The sequence below is a fragment of the Euprymna scolopes genome, chromosome 2 (assembly GCF_053919585.1).
Source record: "Euprymna scolopes isolate OS-2025 chromosome 2, ASM5391958v1, whole genome shotgun sequence".
Lineage (NCBI taxonomy): Eukaryota > Metazoa > Mollusca > Cephalopoda > Sepiida > Sepiolidae > Euprymna > Euprymna scolopes.
Window position 1 is genome coordinate 15,947,841 of NC_136483.1, and position 23,434 is coordinate 15,971,274.

General features: G+C 32.1%; 1 protein-coding gene across 6 annotated transcripts in view; it reads left to right on the plus strand.

The window, feature by feature from the left end:
- Positions 1–23,434, plus strand: part of LOC145289039 (uncharacterized) — a 232,093-nt gene that overhangs the window by 91,722 nt on the left and 116,937 nt on the right. For 2 of the 6 annotated variants that reach the window (XM_080136385.1, XM_080136379.1), the window contains exon 2: positions 15,366–15,392. The exons of the other annotated variants lie outside the window; for them this stretch is intronic. The gene's annotated coding sequence lies outside the window, so the exon portion shown is untranslated. The remainder of the gene's footprint in view (positions 1–15,365; positions 15,393–23,434) is intronic. 6 annotated transcript variants of the gene reach the window in all.

Here is a 23,434-nt window from a genome sequence, read left to right on the forward strand (position 1 = left end):
CTTTATGATAGCAATTGTTTATTGATTTCCAAAGAAATGTAGAAATTGGCCCAAAGCAAAAACTAAGAATAATTTTTTCTTTTAAATGTCCTCATTTTAAAGCAGTAAAATGAAGCAATTTATTTAAAAATAATTCAGAAAAAAATGTAGTCAGTTATTACCTTTTAAAAATTTTTTTTACTCTTTTTCACCCCAAACAAGGCTTATTGCCACTTGGGCTACAATTTGGTATCATATCTAACAGGAAAATGTAGAGAGTTGAGCAGCAAGATGTCTGTTCAAACTTTTGCAGGTTAAGCAAGGAACAGAAGGAATTCCAGAGTCTAGCAGCCTGAGGGAAGAAACTATTAGTTATTTAACAATATTTCTGAGATGAGGTAATGATTCATGTTTTGGACTGTTGACATCTTCCTGATTATTCTGTGTAAGGGCCTTTTGTTATCATTGATTACCTTCTGGAAATTCTGAACTGAATTTCCTATCTATTTGTATAGGCTACCCTTATTCCATGTTCCATGCTTTTTAGATATTTGACATTGGAGAAAATTGAACCGATAATCTCTTGAGCAACATTTCTTATACATTAAATGAAGATATCAAGAGATATTCTAAATGGAAGAATACTGGAGAATGCAACAGTGGATATGTTAGGAAAATATTAACAATAAAATGAAAACTGAATAGGTTTCAATATGATCATTGATGTATGTTAGGGACAACCATAGTAATCTTTTGTCAGATGTTCATGTATGTATGAGTAATGTGTTCCCTATTTGTATTACTGCCTTTAGAAGCCTGTTTTCATCATCTTTGGAGAGAATGGATATGTCCTCATATTGTACATAGCTATAAGCTCTATAAAATACATAAATAATTCCAGTTATGTTTTGAAGAAGTCCCCCCCTCCCCACTGTAAGTCTGTCACAGTGAAATGAAGTGAAACCTGTATGTGAATTTCTGCTTCTTTGACTCCTGAGGATAACGAGGTTCGCACAGGATTGAAAAGTTTTTGCATTTTGACGTTTGTCTTGAAAAGACCTTATTTCTATTACCTTGAAGAATCCTTGAAAATATAGAAAATGTGTTAAAAATCGTATTCTTTATGCCCAGTAAAAATTTGTTGAAATGTTCAAAATAAAAAGTGAAAAATATTTATTTCGCTTTTTTGATATTTAAAAAATATTTTAATTGCATTTTTATTAATACTTAAAAAATAATTTAATAGTATTCTATTATTTTAAAGTATTAATAAAATACCATATGTTTTCGATATAACATCAGATAAAGAGACGCAACTCTTGTATCCACATCACCCGAAAATTCAAAATTTGAAAGTAAATGAACAGTGTAGATCAATCTACAATGGGGAAAATAACATTTAATCGCGCTTGGTTGACCAAATATAAGTGGGTCAGGACATGTAAATATGATTGTCGACAGTTTTTAATATAAAAGTTTTTTCTTTAGCAAAATGGGTGAAAGTGCCTTGAAAACGCACATGGCTGGCACTAAACACAAAATGAACGAAAGTTGTAAATAGTTGACCAGTTTTGTTGGGCATTAGAGAACTTCATGTAAATAACTGACCTTTAAAACTACTTCATGAAATAAAGAGATAAATGAAAATGACTTTGCCTGTCAATTAAGTTTTTTTGGTTTATTATATCATTGTTTATAAATTCAAGTTTTGTTTTGAAAACTTGAATTTAGTCTGGAAAAGGTTTTGAAAATGGACATTAAAAATCTGTACGAACCCTGTATAACCAAGTTTTGTGTATTACTATCAGGTCTGCGATTTCATCTAGGATAATAGATTAGAGTACATCCAATTTGGAGTGGATAGAGCAAGTGTTTAAGATAATTTTGAAGGCATGACCAGGATACAATGATTTCACATTTGATTATTTTGAAGGAAAGTAACAAGATTCTAACTCTTTTTCATCTGATTCTATTTGGTCTTCTGCAAGGGAAGTTTATAGTCCCTGGTGATAGTTATTTTGGCAACCAGAGGATGAATGTTCGTGTGAACGGTAATATAGAAATGTTATTGGTTCCCCAACAAACGAAAGATTGAACCTAGTAATTCACTCCTGTTCGTCTGTTCATTTGTTCACACTTTTCTTAATAATCACTCCTTGTATTTTTTATTTTTATTTTTTGAATGTTGCACAGACATTAGTTATGATAAAAGTAAATTTTTGCCAGAACGGATTTTACAGGAAAACTCTGGTTGCTCCTCCCAGGTGCCATTAAAGGAATAAAATTGCCCCCAAATCTTTCATCCATTCATTTGTTTGCACTTTTTCAATAACCATGCTTTAGGTTTTTATGAAATTTTGCAAAAACATTAGTGTCGGTGAAAGTAAATTTTTCACTTGTGGAGGGGGACCTCACATACTCTGCTTGTTTTGTAGTCATTTATTTCCATTAAAACTAAAGCAAATTCAATTTGACTCTTTTATCAGTATTAACGTTTTGTGATTAAAATTGTTCTGCTCTGGATTTTCTTTTTTCTTTTTCTGAATACTATTAAGAAAACAACTTTTCAGATGATAAAATTTGGAAAAATGGTTTCTTCAATGGAATTTAGTTTTCTTTTCAATTTATTTTGTGACAGGTTTTTAATTAAAATGACACCCTTCCAAAAAAAGTGCAGCAAATGGTTTACGGTTATCTTGGGGTAAGAGGACATGTTGCATGGAGAGAAATGATATGAGAAAGATATAATAGATGTATAATGTCGGTTTTAAGGGCAGGCTCAAATCTGATAACTTTAAAAGGAGATTTAATAAATGTAAACAGTATATGTAGATGTGTGCAGAATAGGAGACTTAGTTGGTTTGGTCACATTGGACGAATGGATGCAAGTTCTTAGGTTAGTAGATATAGAACAATTAAGGTAGCAGGGTTAGTGGTCAGAGGAAGACTAAGGAAAACATGGAGAGATAATTTAAGAGAAAGAGGGATGAAGACGTAGCTGAAGATGGATTAGTTTGGAAATCTGTTTCTAAAAGGCGTCAAACACTCCTCAGCATTCGTATTATTTATATTCATTGGACTACTGTTCTCATCTAGTGTTATTTTCACAACGTTTCGGTCAATGTAATCTCCAGCCTTCTTCAGATGTATCTTGTTAAACTCAAGAATTTGTTCGGAATTTCAAATGGAACCCTTTATTTACTTCACAAGGGTAGCATGCTCTCGTTCTGTCAGCCACGACTGGATAGAGGTCTTAAGTAATTCACAATTGTATTTTTCAGTACTCTAATCACTGCATTACGGATCCTTGTGCAAGGACTTGTGACACAGTGATTAGAGTACAGTAGAACCCCGGAATGCAGCATTAAAAATTAACAAAATCAGTACAGTATATAATACACATGTATATAATCAAATAACATCATAAATAACACCATAAGGCGGGGCAAATACCGTAATCAGGGGCTGGAAAAACATTGTATTCCACATTGTAACCTGAAAAAAAAAGTATCCTAGGGCCACTCTATCCTGCAGTTCTACTGAACTTGGAAAAATGAATTGTAAAAGTGATCTTCTTCTGAAGGTTGAAAGTTCAATTTTTCATATGGGCGACCGAAAAATACAATTGTGAATTACTTAGAACCTCTATTCAGTCATGGCTGACGGAATGCTACTTCCGTGAAGTAAAGAAAGGGTTCCGTCTGCATTCCAGAGTTTGACAGAAACATTTGAGAGTTCGACAAGCTATACCTGAAGAAGGTCGGAGGTTAAATCGACCAAGATGTGAACAGTAGTCTGAAGAATCCAAATAATATGAATAACCAATCCTCATCTCAAAAATTCAGAAATGTGACACGTCCGCATGTAAAACCAAATATGATGCTTAATGAGGATTTTTTTTTTGTTTGTTTTTTTATAAATTCAGTTTTATTTTAAGAAAGCTTAAATTTCTTGTTCAGTTTTAGTATCTGTCTGCACCAATGTCAACTTAGTTTCTCCATCAGAAATTGTATGCAAATGATTGGAGCAGTTGGTAGTATTTATAGTCTTGCTGTGTAAACCAGAACATAAAAATATCCAATATTTATTGAAATGATATTCTACAAAGACCAGACGATTTCTTTGATTCTTATATTTTATTTCCTCTAAAATATAATTTATTGTAACATTTTATACTAAAGATGAAAGCTTTTTTTTTTCTAATAAAATAGGTTTGATATTTGTTGATAGTTGTTGGTCTCTTTCTGTCTCGAGACAATGGTCATCCTCTGAAAGGATGGATGCATGAATGAATAGTGAAGTAAGGGTTGTATAATAAGTAACCACACTTCTGAACTAGCATCGCTCAAGTTCAGAGCAAGAAATCAGACTGAAAACAATTCTCAGATGAGCAGAGAATGATTAGTGTTATTTTGGAGTTTTCTTTTTTCTAGATTAGTTGCTCATCAAGGCTTGATAGTTTACTCTATTTTAAGCGTATCTAAAGATAGCTTTATGCTTGCCCAAAGTTATTAGAGAAACTGAATTTACAACCACTTCCAAACTTAGAGCACCTGGCTTCTCAAATTATCACCTATCTAAATACTGACTCGGTTCACTGTTGCTTAATTTGGTGATTTCATGAGAAGTAAACTTAAGCTGACAAAGGTATATTTGCTTTTAGGCTAGGAACAAAGTATAGTATCTGTTCAAATACTATACTTAATCTTTTTTGGTATTAGGTCAGTGAAGGAGTAATTAATTCGTATAGACTTGTTTGAGGAGTTGAATTTTCCCACATTACAAAACGATGTGTGGGAAGGGAAGTAAAGAGTGGATTGAGCTGACAAAAATTTCTACTCCGTCAATAAATGGAGATTCAAATTTTATATTTGTTGTAAATATGTCAAAACTATTGAGAAAAAAAAAAATGAAATCATACAATATCCTTACCACACACAAAAGATCTGTTTCAGCAATGTGTATCAGATTTTTTTTTATTTGAGCAATCTGCCTCTATGCAACAAAGCGAGCAGGAAAATCTCTATAAATTTTAATTCTCAGCACAATCATCGTCTTTTCTTAACATTCATATTTGTTGTGTATTCGCTTTTAAGTATTGATATTTAATATCACATTTTATTCAGTCTTTATTAATAGAAAACTTATTCGCCCAAAGCAAAATGAATACGGTATCTGATCTGTATTGGCGGCCATTTGTAATGTACAAATTATGCTTGTTTGTATGGATTTTAATTATAAACCCATTGGAAAGGAAACTGCATGAATGATCGTGCATGAGAAAAGATTTATCTGATATTGCAAGCAGTTGACTTTCAGCATAGATCATGAGTGGGAAAACAAGTTGGTCGTCTATGATTTTTGATAGTATTTTTTTGGTGACATTAGAATTCGTTGTTGACAGCGTTTTTGTGTTTTTCTTTTGTGATCTCGTTTTGAAGCCCCCCCCCCCAGTACAATTAAAAAAAAAAATTGTTTTGTTTTTGTTTTATTCAGAAGTACAAATTGTTATTTAAACCATATCAATTGAAAAAAGAATATATATATATATATATATATATATATATATATAACTACTTCATTTACTCACATAAAATTAATATACGAAAGTATAGATTTATGTGTAAACTTTATTTATTTACTTCAAAAGTGCTCAATACGTAGGTAGAGCTAGTTAGTAATTTATAAAATATATATGGCGATTAAGCTACACTGAATATTCGGCGTTTCATCCACTCTAGGATTCGTCAGGCTTATGCGCGAATGTTTATCGTTTTTATATGATCCTCTTCTGTTGAGGATTTTAGTTAGCCAATCAGCTTTCTAGTATCCACCGCGCCCCTTCCTATCAGCCAATGGCCATGCATTTTATCGAACAAAGGATCTGTTTTAAAACTAGTTTAGTGGTTTAAGGCAGACATTTTTTTTTTATATATACCATAAATAAAAATACTAATAACGAACAAGATAAATGCAACTGTAGACACCGCACACTTTGCCCACTTCAAAATAAATGTCTAACAAAAAGCGTAGTTTATCAGGCAACAATATTTGCGAAAGAAAACCCGAATAACAAGAAATATTACGTAGGCATGACTTCCTTAGATTTCAAAACCCGATACTATGACCACAAAAGTACATTCAACAATAAAAAACACCGTATAAAAACAACACTAGCGAATAAATACTGGGAACTCAAAGAAAGCGGACATCACCGGTAGTCGAATGGAAAATAATAAGACAAGCTACCACGTGTAGGCATTTAGACGACCCATGTAAATTATGCCTTCATGAAAAATTTGCTATCCTATACTTTAAAGAACCCCAAAATCTATTAAACTGTAGAAGAGAAATAGCAAATAACTGTGTTCACAAAATAAAATTTACTCTAGGATAGCGATACAAAATAGTTTTAAAACTAACAAAAACAATAGAAAATAAACAAATAAATAAATTAAATAAACATGAATATAAACGATCACACATATATGTATGTATATATATATATGTATATATATGTGCATATATGTGTGTACACATATGTATATTTATATATTAAAAAAAAAAGGAAAAGGTCTGCCTAAAACCACTAAACTAGTTTTAAAACAGATCCTTTGTTCGATAAAATGCATGCCCATTGGCTGAAAGGAAGGGGTGCGGTGGATACTAGAAAGCTGATTGACTAACTAAAATCCTCAACAGAAGAGGACCATATAAAAAAACGATAAACAGCCACAGAATTCGCACATAAGCCTGACGAATCCTAGAGTGGATGAAACGCCGAATATTCAGTGTAGCTTAATCGCCATATATATTTTATAAATTACTATATATATATATATATATATATATATATATATATATATATATTTTTATTGCAATATATGCTAGTTGTCCCTGTCTGACGTTGTCCGGATTTTTTTTTACTTGTGTTTCATTGCTAAAAATAAAACAAATGATGCTACAACTGTGTGTGTATGGAAGGGGAGGGTCTCGGACCTGAAATTAATAAAATGTCCTTTTAGAAGTGGTGAGGTCTGAAACTTTTTGTTACTATGCAATGTTGTGAAGGGAGAGTGAACAATTACTGTATAAAGCGATTGTTTAAAGATATGTAAAAATCCAAAATTAATTTCTGCCTAAAATAAAATCTACACAAATATTGATATTGGAGATACTGAAAATATGGCATGGTGTTCATCCTGGTTAAGTTGTGCCAACTTTTCTCTGGCCTGTGTTATATTACGAATCTTGGGGACCATGCATGGTGGTTTTGAGCAAGGTCACCTGAGATGACTAGCCAATTTTTTTTTTTTTTTTTTTTTTACATGGTAGACACCACTTATCAAGGCCCGGAAGCCACTCGGGTATAAGGGTTATTGTGTGTACAGTAATCAATGAGATAGTATCGTAGTAATCGTTAGTATTGGAGATTTGATAAAGTATCTTAAGGGGACGGTTCATCAGGAATTTGTTTATGTTGGACTTGAAGACATACAAGTTGTAGTCAGGTGGGAAACAGGCAAACGGAAGAGAGTTCTACTGACGTGCAATTCTAAGAAAGAAGCTTTGTTCATGGAATCTACGTTTTAATTTTGGCACAGATAGAGTGGGAAAAATTGCAATTCCATTGTTGAAGATCAACCACCTGTGGACCTCTTTCATGGTTGTTGTCCAGGTCCTCTGTTGTTCAGACATGCTTGTGCCACACAGATCAGGAGGATTACATTATGAATTAGCTCTCCCTCCAGTTGATAAAATATATGCTCAAACCACCAAAGACACTAACAGCCCTTTAGTTAGTGATGATTCGGATGAAAGGAGGTTTCATCAACACCAATATAATCACTGCATATGTGCCAACACTCAGTGCAGTTGAGGAGAAGAAAGATCAACTCTATCGAACCTTCTAAACAATTGTTGATCCTATCAAGTCTGTTGACTGATAGTTTTAGGGTAACTGAAATGCCCAGATGGGACTGGCAAATGAAACCTTGCATCATTCACATATATATCTTAAAACATGTTCCAATGATGGTCCAATCAAATAGATTATATTCTGTTTTGCACAAGATAGGCCATCTCCGTCATCAACTCAACGGGCCCGATACAAGTAGCAAATATGGCTCTGATTATGCACTTGTTCTTACAAACTTGCATTTGCAACTACAGGCAAAGTGGTCTGTGAAGCATCTTTTACAGTTTAACATAGCCAATCTTTTTTTTCTTTTTTTTTTCTGTCAACGTTGACATGTATATATTTTGCTGGAGTCTACAAAATACATTGACATTAGGCTGTTCCTAAACTGTAGCACCAAATTGGTGAGGAGATCAATTTCTGACGTTTGTGGCATCTTTACAGGTTGAATAATGACATTTTGGTGTTTTCTCTTGTCATTACAAAGAGCAGGGTACCACACTTTCAAATTAACTTTGTCTAGCATGCCTACGTTGTTAAAAGAACACCCATCAAGGATAAGTATCTACCAGCATTTTTTTTTTTATATATTGTTGCCACATTTGGGCTGGTACATCTACCACTAGTCTCTCCCTCTTGGATAGGTTCCAAAAAAGAGTCATCAATCTAATAGATCCCACTTTGTTAACTAAGCTTCAACCTCTGTCCCATTGCCACAAATCTGTCTCTATTTTACAAGTATTTTAATGGAATGTGCTCTGATGAACTCGTACTTCTGCCCCCTCAATGTACATATCCCCGACAAACCAAACATACCAACAAAATCACACCATTTCATTGTTGAGGTCTCCAAATGGCAGAAAATTTTCTACTCTAACGGTTTCTTCCCTTGAACAGCTAGACTTTGGGATTCCCTTCCTGCTACCTGCTTCCCTGACTGTACTGATATACAGAAGTTTAAATGTAATGTAAACCAACATCTTGTTAATCTTTGCTAGGCATGGTCCCAAATAGTAACCCCTTACATTCAAGTGGCGATGTGTCTTGTTGGGGATGAATGTGAGTGAAACAAACAAAATCTTTGGGCATGGTTTCTGAATTTTATGTGATGATTGATAATTTGTATTTAATGACCTACTGTTCACATCGTGAGTGTTTTTTTTTACAATATTTTTTTTTACAATATTTTTTTTTACAATATTTATTTTTACAATATTTTTTTTTTACAATATTTTTTTTTACAATATTTTTTTTTACAATATTTATTTTTACAATATTTTTTTTTTACAATGTTTTTTTTTACAATATTTTTTTTTACAATATTTATTTTTACAATATTTTTTTTTACAATGTTTTTTTTTTACAATATTTTTTTTTACAATATTTTTTTTTACAATATTTTTTTTTTACAATGTTTTTTTTTACAATATTTTTTTTACAATATTTATTTTTACAATATTTATTTTTACAATATTTATTTTTACAATATTTTTTTTTTACAATATTTTTTTTTACAATATTTTTTTTTACAATATTTTTTTTTACAATATTTTTTTTTACAATATTTTTTTTTACAATATTTATTTTTACAATATTTTTTTTTTACAATGTTTTTTTTTACAATATTTATTTTTACAATGTTTTTTTTACAATATTTATTTTTACAATGTTTTTTTTACAATATTTATTTTTACAATGTTTTTTTTACAATATTTATTTTTACAATATTTTTTTTTTACAATGTTTTTTTTTTACAATATTTATTTTTACAATATTTTTTTTTTTTACAATATTTATTTTTACAATGTTTTTTTTTACAATATTTATTTTTACAATATTTTTTTTTACAATATTTATTTTTACAATGTTTTTTTTACAATATTTATTTTTACAATATTTTTTTTTTACAATATTTATTTTTACAATGTTTTTTTTACAATATTTATTTTTACAATATTTATTTTTACAATATTTTTTTTTACAATATTTTTTTTACAATGTTTTTTTTTACAATATTTTTTTTTTACAATATTTATTTTTACAATATTTATTTTTACAATATTTATTTTTACAATATTTTTTTTTACAATATTTTTTTTACAATGTTTTTTTTACAATATTTATTTTTACAATATTTATTTTTACAATATTTTTACAATGTTTTTTTTTACAATATTTTTTTTTTACAATATTTATTTTTACAATTTTTTTTTTTACAATATTTATTTTTACAATGTTTTTTTTACAATGTTTCGGTCGATGTAAGCACTGACCTTCAGATGTATTTTGTTGAACGTGTAAATCTTTCTGCCAAACTGGAATCTGCATGGAATTTCAAATAGAACTCTTTATTTAATCCATGGGGGTAGCATGCTCTCGTTCCATCAACCATCATGGGTTAGAAGTCTTAAGTAACATGCAATTGTATTCTTAGTATTTTTCTGTTCAAAATTCTGTGCAGATTCTCAGGTTAACAGATTCCCAGGCTTGACAATATACACGTGAATAAGGCCAGGGCTTACATCAGCCGAAACGTTGTGCAAATAACACTAAAATAAGAACAGTAGTCTGAATGATCTAAATAATTTAGTCATTGCTGAAAACATTTTTGAAAAGATTGTGAAAGAATTGACATGATTCAGCTGGATTAATACGTGATTCGGGTTTCTTCTGTTGCATTTCGTTACTTCCCAGGAATGTAAAATAATTATTTTGAAGAGAAAGTGACTGCAAAATGTAATCCATCTTAATGCTTGTACTATGATTATTTTTACCCCCGGGGATTGATTTAAAATGTATTTACATATTTTATCCACATGATTTGAACCTATGAACTGTTCTGGAAAACAAATTAATTATTGATGAGCGTGCCTATACTGTCAAAAATGCTTTAATCTGATGCATTATTCAGTATCACGAAACAAGGTGTTTTCTTATTGTTAACATTAACTAATGCTTGGCCATGAAGAAAAGTAAAAAGAAAAATCTAAAAGACTGTAGATTTCATCATGCAATTCTTTTGTTCGCTAAAGATTCATAGCCATATTTTTCGGACAAAAAGAAACGTACTTAATAACTAATTTTTTTAATTAGTAGATGTTACAATATTTTTTACTATAAGGGGTAGTTATCTAATTAGTGCCCACGTCACTAATATTTGGCACAAGGCCGAGAAAGTGGGGATCTAAGCAGGCTCCCCTAAAGGAGGGGCACTCCTGCAATTGCAAAAATTGCTTGAGTAACCCTGTCGGCATTCCCCGGTCGAGGCGCCTCAGGCAACAAGCAATAAACTTGCCCCACCGGAAAGCCCGGTGGCAAGGCCTGAGAGGGTGAACCTCCTGGGTATTACCCAGGCGGTGTACCTCAGTCCGACAGGTGCTGGGCCGGTTCCCGATCCTTCATCTGTCGGGCTGAGTGTCAAGAACTGTCTCCCTGCAGCCAAAGCCGCTAGGAGACACATCCCATCATACCAGAGTATAATGAGGTATGATCTCGCACAGTCAGGAGATTCTATTTATAAACGATGCTGCTAGGAACTGACAAATCAAATTAATTCACGTTCTGCTACCAACCAATCAGAAACTATAATTGCTCCATAAATATTAAACCTTTCGGTAGCAATTTTGCATATGTTTTCTTCGTGTCAACATGGGAAGAATCTTTTGCTCTGTGGATTCCAACTCGAGAACTGTCTACTGCAAACCAGTCACCTCCCAGGACTTGTGTAGAACAACGAACCATCGGAAACTGTTCAAAAACTAAACATGACTTACACTTCTAGATGATGCTATTGTATTTACACATTTTTCATCGTAACTTACCTACGTCTTTATAATTCACTTGTGGAGTGGAGGGAATTGTATTGTTTATAAACAGCTTTAATATTAATATTGTGTTGCATTACCTGCAAACTATGTAGTGTGTTTAGTGGCAGTAAAGAAAAGGTGAAAAAACTAAATGTTCTGTGTCGATTGATATTTGAGAATCTGGGAGAAAGATAACAGCTAAATTTTTATGTCATTTTAGATTATACTTTTAATCTTTTCTTCCGTTTTATTTGAGTAAAATTCATTGAAGTTGATTCTTGATTTTTTCAGTTCTCTATTTCCAATCAATTCAAATGTTATTAGCTCACTTTTATATAAAGGTGTAAAAAGCATTGATTTTTCTTTCCTCCAGACATGGCTATGATAGATGCTAGAAAATAAAAGTTTGAGAAATACCAAACTGTGAATGACTGAGCATATCATATGCTAGTTTAGAGTAAAGGAATTTTAAGTTGTGAGTCAGTGATTTATGGCATGAATCTATCTTATAGATGATCATGTGAGGATTTACTTCCCGATGACAGCCAGAAAAAGATTTTAACAATGTTTTAAGAACTCATAACTGATGATTGCTTGTTGAAGTGTTAATTCATTTTGTAAAAAATGGTTATTATAGTGATTTCGTTTCAATGCAGATAATATGCATTGAGATTTAGACCGAACATGTTGCACAATCTATGTGAGGAGTCAGAATAACGTTAATAAAATGATCAGGGAAATAGATATAGAATATGGTGTAGATTCTGTTCTGTAGCAATCGGTGTAGGATAACTGAATTTAAACTTTTGACATCTTAAATGTGTGACTTGGTTAATGATATGGCAAACTCTAGGCGAGGAATTAATAAACTGTACAAAAAAATGACAAATGGTAATTTGTTTGGAGGCCAACTCTGGAATGGGATAGTCTAAGTGATCACAAAAGGAAAACACTTCACTTCCAAATACGTTATAACTAAAAGATCAATAAACTTGCCCTGCTTTTATTGAATAATGGCTGATCATGTATTTATTTAGTGATTAATATTCTTCATTTGTGGGGGGGGGGGTTTATTGCTGTATAAATTTGTTAGTGTACCTACGTATAATTTATAGTTCAAATAAATATCACTATTGATAAACATTACACGGCTCACATTTCCATTATTTCACCTGAATCGCTAAGTTAAACCCTGGTCAGGCCTATTACATCAACTAATCCATTCATGGCAGAGAAAAAAGTGTAGGCCTTATCTAGTGAGAGGTAAATGCTGAACATATCTAATGGGACAAACTTTTGATTTTAGATTTCAAGCTACCTCACTTCTTACTCCCGGTATCAGCTTCTACCAAAGTTTGCCGAATAAATAGTTGTAGCTTTTCTTAGGAGTCGTATATCAAAGAAGATATTCAACTTTCAATTAATTTAAGCATATTTTCTTAAGTTCAACCACACCATGACTAATTTATGGTTTGATTGATCTAGCCAGTGCAAATTAGGATACAATCTGTCTGTCGCTTCTAACATTCTATCTACACAAGTATTGGAGTTGAAAGGCACACTATTTGCACATCTCCACCAGTGTGACAAACAAACAAAACAAAAACTGTTGACAAGACCGTATTTTTCTAGTTCTCTTAACCACGCCTATCTTGGGATCAAGGGCAGCATTCCAATTTCCTATTGAAACTACATGCTTTAGACACCTAATAAACCTGTACAGACCTATAAAAAAAACAAAACAAAAAAACCTCTTCACTTGTATGATGTTGACACATGAACCACGACATGTAAATACTACACTTTAATCCTAATCTGAAGGCTAAGCAAGTATATTTTACTTGGTTTCACATGAAACACAACAGCAACATCAGATGACATTTTTTAAATTACGTTTTTTTTTTTTGTTTTTGTTTTTTTCAATCGAATCTTTGGCAATTGGATGATTTCATCTTTTACAAAAATAGATGGAAGATAATGACATATGTACGACCATGAAATTAGCTTGGTATGTTATTTTCTAGATTATTATAATAGAAAAAATTTTTTTTTTAAACTAAACTTTTTTAAAAATCTGCAGGAACTTTTGATTCCGAATATGTTACTGGTTTTCGTCTAAGATCAATCATTGACAACCGATACAAATGGACATATATCTGTTCAGGCTAGAATCATTGTAGTATCTGATCATTACTTACTTTGTATTTATCAAGATTAAATATTTGAAAGCAAGGCAAGAAATTGCCAATCACCGTACACTATTCCTAAATTCTTCAAATTTAGATTTACATAAACTTACCCAACAGATCCAATATTAAACCCAGTTTCACGCTCCCAAATAGATAATTGTTAGATATTGCTTCTGCTGTGGTGCAGTTCTTATTTACACATAAAACAATCAATCTGTACCCTGTTAATCGTGCAAATACATAGAATCCCTGTTACAAATCTCATAATGAGTCTAAAGATCTGGTAGTTTGATATTGATTTGCATATCAATGAATTAGCTGCTCTAAAAAGACCGAAGGTGAGAGGACAGGAGTCATGGTTGGTAGCAAAGGGTACGAGACAAGGGTGCACATGCTGTCAATGTTTTTTATATAATTATACTATGGTGGGGGGGAGTTACAGGTGGCAGAGGTTGTTCTGGAGAGGACGGTTGGCTGTCTGAGCTTGCAAACATGACGTCAAAGAAAAGTCAGTTAGAAGTAGGTTACGGCAATGATCCTGGATCCAGACGCATCCGGGAATGATGTCAAAGAAGTGGGGGACCCAAAATCCTCAGGGATAGGCCGACTGACCAACATTTCAGACAGTGCATGGAGGAATGGTCTGATGTCATCAGTTCCAATAAAATAGAGAGAGCCAGACAATGAAGAAAGGAGAAGTGGCGACTGCAGGGAAGTAAAATGGACATATTATCTCATTGGCATTTTGCACACACATTTGACTCCACGACCCCTCCATGCTGTCAGTGTTGTCACTGGAAAATAAACATTGTTTCTAATCATTCATTCCTGTTATGTGTTATTTAAAAGTACAAAAAACTTTGTGTTGTGTTTACGTCTGATTGCAGAGGCACGCCTAATTTTACGGATTTCAAACCCCCACCCCCTTGTCGACTTGTGATCTGGGCTAGTTTTATGAATAACACAATTAAATTACAGATTTATAGTATAGACATAATATATATGCACTTAATAGATCTTATTGTTGTATACATTCTTTCAGATTCTAAAATATTTAATTGAATGTCATTTAGTCTTGAATGTTAAACTTTTCTCTTCACTTGAACTTCTTAATATTTATAATAAACTTTTTAATATTATAAATATTAAACTTTTTAATATTTATAATATTAAAATTTTTACTTTTTAATATTTATAATAAACTTTTTACTTTTTAATATTTATAATATTAAACTTTTTACTTTTTAATATTTATAATATTAAACTTTTTACTTTTTAATATTTATAATATTAAACTTTTTACTTTTTAATATTTATAATAAACTTTTTATTTTTTAATATTTATAATAAACTTTTTAATATTATAAATATCAAACTTTTTAATATTTATAATATTAAACTTTTTTTTTAAATAATATTTGTTACATTTTCTTTTTGACTTATTTCTTAACGTTTCTGTTTCATTTCTTTCAGGTGAGTAATGTTTTTTAAAGTTTCATGGTAAGATCTTTATCTTTTTCCTTCCCACTGCTACTTTATTCATTAATTAGATAAGAAGGTAAACATGACAAAATCACACACTCTTGTTGATTTAAGATTATATAAAACAAATATTTTTTTAAATAATGGATTTAATTGTTTAGCATTAGTGAAACATGTGTGAATGTGTTTTGAAATAAGAAAATATTTGAACTGAAAATTATGAGTTTGCCCAATTAAAATAATAAATAATTTAGATTAAACTTATCGAATAAATTAATTTTGCTTTATTCATTGTTTTGAATTTAAACCTTTTTCCTGGGACTCTTGATCATTTTTTTTTTTCTTTTAAGTTAAAGTGAACCAAAATCTGGTGTCTAAGATGGTGTTTTGTGTTTCATTACTACGTTTTTTTTTTTCAGTTCTTGTTATTTAGTATTTTAATTCTTTTCCATGTTTTTTAAAAGATAACACATCTCCCATCTATCAACACCGGCCATTAATCTAGGTGTGAAACATTAATGCATCAAGCACCTAAATTGTCTTTGCCCCACCCACTCCTCATTCTGAACTGACTTTTGAATGTCAACAATTTTTTCATAACCAGATTATTTGGTTATCGTCTATTTTGATTAACTTGAAATAAATACAGAAAATAAATATTCATATTAACATTAACTTTGCTAGAGAGGAAAGCTATGTTAGTAACGCTGCTCTGTGGGAATCTGTTTAAAGTACAGTATTTACTCTGCATCATACCATTTCCTGGTGAAAACTATGCGATGGCCAAGTGAAAACCTGGCTCTACACTGCATGGTCTGACCTGGAAATAATCTCTGAACCAAACCATTATGGAATTTGATGTTGGAAGAGGGAATGGTTCAACATCATCATCATCATGCAGTATAAAGTTTGCATACCAGATTCGAGTAACTTATGTATTTGTCACCTCAACTTCAAGGAGAGTAGAAAGTGTACATTCAGTTTACTTTCAGCAGCCTCGTACTTAACTCTTGCTTTGCTTATTTTGTCCTTTAATTCTCATATTTCGTGGCAATGTTTTGGACAAAGGGGGAAGAATTGTTGTTTTCTGGGTCAAAATATATTCATCTGACACTCATTGTTCATAAGTTCTTTTTTACCTTGAAGTAGTATTTTTTTAATTCCTAAGTGGCTTCATGCTTTACCTGAAGCGATTTCCATTAAAAATAAAACAAAACACTCCTACCTACCCATGGTGGGTATTGATAAAAGAAGTTATGTAAATAAGACAGTATGCAATAAGCAAATATTGGAGGGCAATGTTTTTTTTTTCTTTTAGTAAATAAAGACTGACTTGAATGTGATTGATACAAAGGTATTATCTAAGCAGGAGTTGAAGAGTTTTGTATGATCGATTGCATCCTGGCATCATTTGTTGAAATAAGATTAAATCGTTAAAAACTTATTTGCTTGTTTTTAGCATTATCGCTTATTACATCGCCTGTGACTGGATCACTATTTGTTATATAATGTATATTGTTAAATATATATATATGTATATCTTCCCCTTTCTCCTGCGTCTTTTTCCCCTAGCATAAGAAAAGGCATGGATTCATGCTTAAGGTATTGACGAAAGTGATGCAATAGATCTGACTGAATACAGCATGCTGAGATCCTGGGTACACCCATAACCATATGATATATTAGTGTGGTTAAATTTAAGTCGAGACTAGAGGCCCAAAGGTCAAAATGTCTCTACATTTTTGATACTGTGACCTCGGTTGGGGATGGAAAAAGAAATAATGGCAAATAAGTGCCTATAGACTCCTGAAGAGCATGCCTTTTGTTTCTTCTTTTACAAAAGTAAATGTGCTTTTGTGAAAATGGCAGCCATATTTAAAGATGACCGACAATCATTTAAATAGCTTAAATTCTAGTAGCATTCAAACCAATAAATATGCAAACATATTTTAGTACATTTTATTTCCACTTGAATTCTGCATTATGTCATACATTACCATTCCAAGCTTTGTTAGCCATTATCATGCATCAATAACAAATTCACATCTTAATTCATTCAACTAATAATTTCTCCCCCCCCCCGAAATTTTCTTTGATACTGCTTTTTTATATGTATAATCTAAAAATAGATTCAGTTTTTGCTAAATTGATTTCTCATGTAGTGGCGCTTGTTTCCAAATAATATTATTAATCACAAAAAATTGTTTGTTTTTTTTTTACCTCTGAGAGGAGGTTATATTTTTGGTACAGAATTGTTACCAATTATTTGTGTGTAGCCTGGTGTCTACGTCGTTTGACCAATCATTACTGAAGTTAGTCAAAACATTGATCATGGTCTAACTTTAACGGATTTAATTTTGGGATAGTTAGTTCAAAGTCAACAAAAAGGTGAAAGTTACACTTTTAGCTATAACTTTGGTTCCCTTCACTATAGAGCCTCACTACTTGGTCCAGATTGTAACCAATTAAATCTACCATCTTATATTACTTGAACTTTGAAAATTTAAAACTTCTGATGGAATTTCAACTTCTATTTTTTCTAATTTGATGAATGAATCTGATGATTTTTAGTAACAGCAACCACCATCGAACATTTCAGTCGATTTTCACTTATTAAAGTTTCCATAACTTTGGAAATACCTTATACAATATGAAGTAACGTCCAGATAATATTTTGGCTCATCTTTACAGGCAGAAATATGAAGTTTCATGACTTATGTTATTGTATTTTTTAACTTGAAATGTATTTGTGATTTTGCATAATTTTCAGTTTGGTTCCGTCACACAAATATACAATAACTGTTAATTTTTCTTCAAAAGAAATTTAGACCATATTTTTTTGGTATTTCTAATCTTCAATGTAAAAATAAGAAGACAGATTTTAAAGGAAATCCTACATATTAACTAATTGGGAGGAGGTGACTATTTTACTAAGAGATTCGTTCCTTTTTTCATATGAGAATTTAAAGCATTTAATGTAACAAGAAAAAAGCGATGATAATTGCAGAGGAATTGTAATTTTTCTTAAACAAAACACTCGAAGAATTGTAATTACAGTTGCCAAATATTCTGTGCATTATAATTTTTATGCTTTGTCAGAGTATACAAACATCTTCTTTTTTTTTTTTTTTTACATGGAGTTAACCACTTATCAAGGCTCAAGGGCCACTCGGGGATAAGGGTTATTTTGTGTACAGTAATCAATGGGATAGTGTAGTAATAGTATTGGAGAATTGATAAAGTGTCATTACTTAAGGGGGCGGTTCATCAGGAATTTGTTTGTGTTGGACTTGAAGACATCCAGGTTGAAGTTGGGAGGGGAACAGGCAAGCAGAACAGAGTGCCACAGGCGTGCAGTTCTAAGAAAGAAGCTTTTTTCATGGAATCTATGCTTTGATTTAGGCACAGATAAGGAGTGGGGGAAATTATTGACGGTGGTTTCAGCTAGTCGGGTGTTTTTTGAAAAAGATTGGCGAGGGGGGACCAGAGAATGGAGCTCAGACGAGCACTTGCCATGGAAATAACGATAGAACAAAGATAGGCTCGCTACGTCTCTTCTGTGGGGAAAGAGGTTACAGGCTAGAGAAAAGGCCATCCCGCACTAGGCCACGAAGTCTATTTTGTACTCTGTCAAGGCAGGATAGGCTGTTTTTAGCAGCTCCTGCTCAGATGTGGCAGCAGTACTCCATCCTTGGACGTACTTGGCTTTTATATAGATAGAGAATTGCATCATTAGTGAGATATCTTCTTTGGTCTAACTGACAAAGATGGTCGATCAAAATTGGAATGAAAAATTGATCTGATTTTTGTTGGTAGTTCACCTTTTTTTTATAGTTATATTATATCAAGATGAAGAATGTAAAAATAAATATATTCATGGATTTATAGTGAATTTGAAGTTAGTAACTTACTCCTCCCAAAAAGCGATATGCAGTAGTTTAACTTAAGAATAATATCCAATCGTTACATTTATTATTTCTTCAATGGAGGTTGCCATCTTGATTTATAACATGCTACAATGATTGTGATTGGGTAGTAAACAAAAATCAATGAAAGTTGTACTCTAGTTAGATATTTTTGTACAAAGCCATTTAAAAAGTCAACCTCTGATTCAGAGATTAACATTTAAATGATTAATTAATTTACCAAAATCTTGTATGTTAAAAGTATGCCAAAATTCCTTATGATTTTTGTGTATCGAAGAATAATTCCCACTCTTTTTTTTTTTTTTTTTGTCTCAAGTAAATGCTATTTTTTTGCCGTGTTAAATTGTGTATGAGTTTCCTTCAATAACTTTCCAGACTTCATTTGTATGGGCACTTTTATTGATAGTACATGAAACTCGAGTCCCCTTAGAAGTAATCTCCCTCGGTTGCAATGCACTCGTACCATGCCAACAACTTCTGGAAGGCCCCATGGAATCCTCTTGTATGAGCCTCTTTCATCTTTTCAGTTGTCTCATAACGACAGCCTGTCAGGTTTTCCTTAAGCTTAGGGAATAACTAAAAGTCACAGAGCAAGGTTTGGACTATAGGGAGGGTAAGGAACTGTTGATATCCATCTTGGTCAAATCGTCTGTAACAAGGATGGAGTTGTGGACTGGTGCATTGTCCTAGTGGAAATGCCACTGAACCTTATTTGAAGAGTGCTGGCCTCTTCTGACAGAATCTCTTCCTGAACTCCCTTAAAATTTCAACATTCCTTGACTGTCCAGTGGGAACCCAGTGCATGTAGATCATGCCTGTCCTGTGAAAAAAGGATCATAAGTTTCTGGGTGGATTTACTCTATCTGGACTTCTTGGGCCTGGGAGAGCCAACATACTTCCACTGGGAACTGCCTTTTAGTCTCTTGGGCCATAGCAGTATATCCAGCTTTCATTGCAGGTCACCAGAGCATCAAGAACTGCAGGATCTGAATCGATCAGTTCAATCATCTTGCTGTCATCACAACGTTTTTCTTTCTAATTTTCTCGCAGCACCCTTGCAACAAACTGCGCAAATCTTTTGCACCTTCAGTTCCTCCCGAAAAATTGTGTACAGTTCCCACACTGACATCAAACTGAACTTATTGTCTAGAGACACGACTGTCCTTATCCATGAAATTCTTTATTTGGTCAAGCAACTCTGGTGTTTGGACTTCCTTACACCTCTCATCATCCCTCACATGCCACTCAAAAACTGATGTTCGATTCATGCAAGATGGCCCAAAAGCAGTCTGATACATTCCGTATGTTTCCATGGCATTTTTTCCACGTTTAAAGCAGAATTTTTATTGCATTTCTTCTAAAGTGTCTTCACATCCAGGTTGCATTTTTGAAATTCACCAGCTGTGACAATCAGGCTTTACTAGGGTGTATTCCAATTCTTGCTGTAGCCGTTCATTTGAACCTGAAATCATAAAAATTGGTCAGTCATCTCATAAAATGTATAGCAATAACATACTGAATTTTGAAGAGTCTGACAATTTTAAATGCCTGTACAAAGTCCTGAAACTGATTTAAGGCACCTTGTATGCCAATTGTTTGTGGCCATGTAGACTTGGGAGATGAAAGATGTCAATCTAGAATGGCGTCCCAATTAAGATTGATGCTTTTGTTAACACGTCCATAAGTCGAGGCATGTTTGTTGGTAGATTTCTAAGGAATTTTCTTTTTATATTTGTTTATACCTGAAAGAATATTCCTCATTTTAGACCGTTTTTTTTTTTGTTTTTTTTTTTATGGTACGAACCAAATCGTTTCATGAAAGAAAAAAAGTGGTAAATTTACAAAAAGAATAATTTATTGTACATTAAGAGTTTTTTTTTTTGTTGTTGTTTCTGATTATAACCACTATTTAATCTGGACTTCACACCAACAATTCTGACCATTTTTCTTTTCCTATGAAGACTGTAATTACTAAAAATATCAACGGCTAAGCAGAATTGTGATGGTTGTAGCCCAGATGCCAAACTTTAACTCCCACTCTTGAAATATTATAAGATCCCAATTTGACTTATGAAATTTTTTTCTAATCTAAATACAAAATATACAAAGCGCTTTGATAAAGTGAATGGATATATTTTCAAGATTTTGAATTAAATTTTTTTTATGAACAAAATTTATATAAATTTTAAAAATTAAAAAGTTTAATAACAAATTAAGGACATAAATATTGTTTTGAAATAAGATTTTGTAGTCATAAAAATTGTTTGAAACCGTTTAAGTGAAAATAGACATTTTTGTTCATTTATGAATCAGTTTCATTTCTTTATATGAATTCTATCTCTTTTCATATCTCTGAAATTCAAATTCAAAACTAGTACAACTGGTGATTATTGAAGTTACTTCCTGCCTTTTGAGGTCTAAAAGGTAGACTGTGTTTGACAAGGGTGTTGTGAATATGGATTATCTCCTCTTTGATAATCCAAGCTATAAAAGATGTACATTTTCCGCTTGTCAAGTAGACGAGTAATAAGATTCTTAATTGAATAAAAGATTACTAGATAGAATCTCTCATCCTGTTTTCATTACAAAGAGTTTATTTCTTTTATCTTGCCATCCTCTATTTTCTAACTGGGTTTTATTGTTCTGGACACTTTTCCTTTTCAGGTTCTCTCACTCAACCATCACTTGCTCTGTAATTATCTCTAGTTGTTTATTAGTCATAAGTCAGCTTTTCAATGCCCCAATCCCACCCTGTATGTTCTAATACAAGTTTAAAGTCTAGTTTTAAAAGCAGGAATATCTTTCCTAAAAAATAAACCGAGTTTAGTTTTTAGGTTAACAATATTTCACTTCTATAAGAAATAAAACTTTTCAAAATCATGAAAGTGAAAAACGTCCAAATGACAAAAATTTTCTTGCGTTTTTAAATTTTTGAGATGAGGATTAATTATTTTGTATTATTTGCATTCTTTGGACTACTGTTCTCATCGTGTTATTTTCACAACGTTTCGATCGATGTAACCTCCGACCTTTTTCAGGTGCATCTTCGGATGATTTCTGTCGCAAGGACCTGTAGCATAGTGGATAAAGTACTTGGTAACATTCTGTTGCAAAGTTAGACTCTTCTGGAGGTTGATGGTTCAATCCTCAGTACGGACGATACTAAAAAATACAATTACAAATTACTTAGGACTTCTATTCAATTACGGATGACGGAACGAGAGCATGCTGCTCTTGTGGAATAAATAAAGGATTCTCTTTAGAATTCCATGAAGATTCCCGAGTTCAATGGACATATTTACAAGTTCGAAGGTTACATCAACTGAAAGGTTGTATATAATAGTTAAGTTGAGAATTGTAGTCCAAAGAATCCAAATAATGAAAAATTTTCTTTTTCTATTTTATATAATCCCCCCTCCCTCCCATGATTTGTAGATGATTTGAGTAGATCACAGCTAAAGTTTCTTGATAAACTGTAGGACCGATTTTATAATATATATATATATATATATATATATATATATATATATATATATGTATGTATATCATTGCCTGGTTTATTCCTATTCCCTTACTTGACAACTCAATCTGCTTGTTGGAAGCAAGTGTAGTCATTCAGTGTAATACATATTTTCAGTAGGTAATAGTCTCAACAATATTATTATAATAATGCGTGCAAGCGAGTCAGATTCATCAATGCAGGAATTAAAAATATATTGTTATAGGGAAAACTATGAAAATATACGATAATAAACTGAATTTATAGGTTTTGATAATTTCTGTTTGATGCCAACTTAGAGGTGTAGGTGTATCCGTCCATCCAGGGGTAGGGAAAGAAGTAGGCCTGATTAATGTTACATTTAATGCTTAGCCACGCCTATTTAAGTATGAATCACTCCTTACAATGAAATATATTCCCATAAACGGTGGAACGATAACCAAATCGTTCTAAATATTAACAAACAATATAAAATATCTTTTTCAAACAAAAATTGATCTAAATCATATTGTTCTAACATAGTACAGATACCTGAGCATTTATCCCCTGTAGCCCTTTAGTCACCAGATCTTCCCATTGTCATGTTCTCTGATCTATTAGCTTCCCCCTTTACATACACATGACTCTGTTTTCTA